We start from the raw sequence: 5,253 nt of genomic DNA, 5'->3' as shown, positions 1-5,253 counted from the left end.
AAAACTGCGGACGGGAAATGCCGAAGGATATCTACCAGTTCGGGTTCGGTAAAAGTTTACGCACGAGATACGATCCGATCCAAAGAACGTTGGGAGAAGTTACGACGACGCCCAGTTCTGTACGTCCCGTTGGAGCAGTAACCCTCCTCTCCAGAATACATCTAACGGTGAAAGAGAGACTTACGGACGTCTAATCCCGGGTTTGACCATCCAGCGATGACGACGTACCCCCGAAACACGTGACGAACTCTCCCGCGGGCCGTTGCTTTGATGTATCCCGTCCACTACCAGTGCTCGATAACCCCCTCCCACCCCTACTATATAATCCCGATTCGCTGGGTATTGTCTTATACGGAGTCATTGTTCTTCGCAGCGGGCAAATCACTTTCATTAGCAGCTTTGTGGACAGACACGGCGGCTATGTGCGAGTAACGGCCACCGTGGGAGAAAGAGGAGCAGTAGAGAGAGAGAGAGAGGCAGAGCAGCGTCGCATTGACAGAGGTGATTACATCGCGCTCGCGAAAGCGAGAGAGAGAGACATTCCGTGGCTAATGAGCCGAGCCGGACCACGCAGGCCTTAATTACCTATGCCCGGAGGAGAAGCTGGTGAGAGAGGGGGAGAGAGAGAGCGACGGAGAGAGAAAGAGGGAGAAGAAAGGGAGAGAGGGGGAGAGAGAACGAGTGAGAGAGAGGGGAGAGAGAAAGAGAGGGAGAGAGAGAGAGAGAGAAAAAGAAAGAGAGAGAGAGAGAGAGAGAGAGAGAGAGAGCGAAAGAGAAGGAAAGAGAGAGTGAGAGAGAGAGGGAGAGAGAGAGCGCGCGAGAGAGAAAGGGAGAGAGACACAGAGACACCGAGAGAGAGAGAGAGAGAGAGAGAGAGAGAGAGAGGGGGGGCGCTGATGATACAGTAGGTTGCGGTCAGGCGTATGCATGCAGTAACGCACTATGGGTGGTCATTACCGACACGTATAGGACCGTCTCGTTTGTAACAGAACCACCGGCAAGCGGTATCGTAATGTCTTTGCGTTTGACTCAACACGATTATTATAAATCGCATATACTTGTTTCTCATTTTGTCACCTTGGCGCTAATGGGGTTTGCATGGCGTTTATTTACCACGAGTGCACTTGATATGATTTCGACTCACAAGAATCTCTCCCCCTTCTCTCTCTACTCACTGTCATATAGACAGACAGACAGACACACGCACGCACGCACGTCCACGGCGGCCTGGCGCTGGCACACACACCACACACGACACACACACATCAACACACACACCACGACCACACAACACGAACACAACACACACACAGCACCAGCACACACTAACCACACACACGCGCGCGAAGCGCCGCGCACACACACACAGCACATATACTTTTGATCGACCCGTGATGTTCACACACTCCCTGATTACGATCACGCTCGTGATTTTCGCTCACGCCGGCGTGATCCTCTGACTAACTGATACCAGTTCTATGTGTTTGATGCACAACTATGCGTTGGCATGCAGACTCGTGGCGGGGGCAGTAGTCAGAACGCTAAGATGGTCCTACTGTAAAGGCGATGTCAGTGAAATGATGTGGACAATGGCACGTAGGAGATACATCTCCCTGAGATCGGCCAGCCATGTTGCCTCTATGTTGGCAATATGTTGCCTATATGTTGGCAATAGTTTTAAATATGTTGTCAACAATGTTGTCTGCTAATGCTCGTTGACGTGTTGTACGCGACTAGCGACATGCAAGAATATTGAGTGTGATCTTTGAATGGCAAACCATGGCTAACGCTCATTAGGAGTGTTCCCAACTTTGATATCATTAATGATTAATAATTGATAATCCTAACCCTAACCCTAAACTAAATGACATTAAACCACAAACAATATACTGACCATGGCCATATATATATATATGTTATTATGACCATTAATGACATTACGGTTGGAAACACTCCTAATGGAGTCAGATCACAAACCACTGATAGGCAGTCGGCTGGTAGCCGACTACCTAAGTGATATTGGTGTGACTAACAACTAGCAAGAAATATTGCAGTTACCACGACTGGCAAGAATATGTTAAATGTGACAATCGACTGGCAAGGATATTGCCAGTTGCCTACGACTGGCAAAAAATTGCGTTTCACTATGGACTAGCATGGAATATTTGCAGTTGGCCTACGACTGCAAAAATATTACGTCTGACTAACGACTAGCAGACATATTGTCAGTTACCTACGACTGGCAAAAATATTGCGTGTGGCCGTCACGGAGGGCGTCTGAGGTAATTACTTTGCCACTTGGCAAGTCGCTGGCATTTTGGCAGCAATGATTAATATAAAACAAGAAATATTGCGTGTCTTAATGTATCGGAACCGAAGCGGAGGCGATGACAACTAGATTATTGCATGTTTATTATACCGACGCGAGTACTTACCGAACCGACGAGTCTCGAAGCCGTTTTAAACCGAAGCCGTATAATCGCTGAGGAATGTCATGCCGAAGCTAGTTTTACCGATCCGAACCGAGTATGCCGAAGCTAGTTTTACCGAACCGAACCGAGTATGCCGAAGCTAGTTTTTTAGTTATATTACTTTCCATGTTTTGAGCCGTCTCTGTGTACTGTGTTCTTGCGATAAGGAAACATTAACTTCACATAAACTTGAACCACCACAGCCTTTGTACGTGTATATTTATATACCCATGTATCAATCAATCTATCCATTCATTCATCCATCCATCCATCGAGCTAGATAGCTAGATAGATAGCTCTCTCACTACATTCCCCCTATTCATTCTCTACCGACAAGCCTGAGGATATTGCAACAGATGAAACAACATGATGCTATCACAGTTAAAAAAATTCGAATGACATTCGCAGCATGCACTATTTCACAAACAAGCGCCAATGTTAACAATGTCAACAAACAGCTTTGCCGCTCTCCACGCTCGTCATTGTCTAAAAAAATGACCAACCAACAAACGCGAACAAGCGTTTCGTTACATAAACCTGTGTACATAGACAAATGATGGTACGTGCGGCTTTTGTTTCACGCTCGACGAAATCGCCCTGTTCCGACATGCGCGCGTACGAACACACACAGGTTTAGCGCACCCAACCCTCTAACTATTCGAACTCTAGACTGACACCGATAGTTCCCGGTGCGCGCCGAACGTGTTTTCCCGTTGGCGCGGGGGGCAGTCTAACTGCACAGGTGTAAGACAGGGGGCGACGACCTGGCATTAACGCTTTCTACTAGGCCAGCGGCCTGCGTCACGCTCCGCGGGTTAAACTGGATGAAGTTTGCCGAGATTCGACGACCGTACCGTACGAGACTTGCTGCTTGCTGTAATAATCCCAGTAAGCGCAGAGGTCGCGCGGGCCCGACCGACCGCCAGCCGCTCCCGCCGCCGCCGCAGCCCTGCCGCCAGCTACGATGCCCGCAGATCTATCTATCTCCGCTACTCCTGACACCCGTATTTTTGGCGGCCCGGGCGCATCCGCGACTGCGCTCGTTTGTCGGTTCGCGTGACGGTGCGACCGCTCCGTCTGTTATTGCTGCAGAAGTCAGCGGGGTAGATGAAACTCGCACACGCACACGCACGCGCACACGCACACACACACGCACACGCATACACATGTACGCACACGCACAGTCGCACATACACATGCACGCACACACACACGCACACACTCGTATGCACACACTCGCATGCATATGCGCACGCAGTCACGCACGCACATGGCCGTGTACACATTAACGCATGCATGCACGCACGGACACGCACACACGGGCCTCCAATGCTCGTCAAAGAATAGATCCATCACTCAGGCGCGTTTATTTTTACGTCGATCTGTTCATCCAAATCGATTAAATACTTGTTCTAGTAATTTCAACACAATGACAAATTTCAGCATAAATAAGGTTTGCGAGTTAAATATTTTTAGTTTGACCTCACATTCAAAAGATGGGCTTAAATAAAAAAAAATAAAAAATTGAAGGGATGATATTATAATGAACGACAACACAGTGCTATATGGTCTTTCGATATGTTCACTGACGTCACGCAACAACAATCGCATGATTGGCTGCGAATGCATGCAGAAATTGAAATCGGAATTCTCACGATATTTTAAATGCCACTTACAAAAAGATCACTTTCATTTTATTCGCTTTTAATAAACACGTCATGACGCGATGATGACGTGTTGGGGGGCTGTACAAAACAGTCACACTATTGTGCGCACACGTATCTAGGACGATCCGTACCAGGTACCGACCGGCGTGCACGCAGACGCGAAAATCACTCTCATTGTCCCTCGAGTTGTTGCCGCCCGTGAACACAACGCAAAGAAAAATAAGTGCTTTCCATGCATGCCCGCCGGTGCCATGCCATTCCGGTGCATGCCAAAGCTCCATGTCAAGCTCATGAACTGGCCGCAGGGCGGCGCTGGGATCACTGCCTCGGCGAGCGCATGCACGCACACTCACACAGTTTGTACGCACACGCACGCGCACGCACGCACTGACACAGTTTGCACGCACACATGCACGCATACGCACGCGCACAAACGCACGCACGCGCACACACGCACGCGCACACACGCACGCGCACACACGCACGCGCACAAACGCACGCACATGCGCGCACACGCACGCACGCACACACACACACACGCATGCACGCACCAGTACACGCAGGCACTCCCTTGTGACTGTGTCATCCAGTTTGATGACAGCAATATAACAGCACGTATTCCCACTATGCCTTTCCACTTTCCATAAATCGGAGAAAGTCATCCGTCAGGTGCGTATACGCGTGCACATCCAAAAACCACGACAGCTATGCTAATGAGAGCGCATGAGAGAGGACCAGATTTGCACATGAATCACGGCTACTGCAAACCGCGGTCATAAAAGCAGTGCGAGTAACGACCTTTAAATTGCGTTATGTGACCCTGCCCCCGTATATTTCTATAATTAGTGCGAAACATTGGTTAATAGTGTTTGTTGCACACGAGACATTGCGAGAATGTAACAGACACGTATATGCGCGCACGCACGCACACACACACAGACACACGCACGCGCACACACGCGCACGCACACAGACACTCACACACGCACAGACACACGCACGCGCGCACACGCACACACACACACACACATACACCTATCACAGTTAAAAAAATTCGAATGACATTCGCAGCATGCACTATTTCACAAACAAGCGCCAATGTTAACAATGTCAAC

Source organism: Priapulus caudatus, unplaced genomic scaffold (genome assembly GCF_000485595.1).
Source record: "Priapulus caudatus unplaced genomic scaffold, Priapulus_caudatus-5.0.1 Scaffold116, whole genome shotgun sequence".
Classification (NCBI taxonomy): Eukaryota; Metazoa; Priapulida; class Priapulimorpha; order Priapulimorphida; family Priapulidae; genus Priapulus; species Priapulus caudatus.
Note: the sequence above shows the minus strand (reverse complement) of the source record.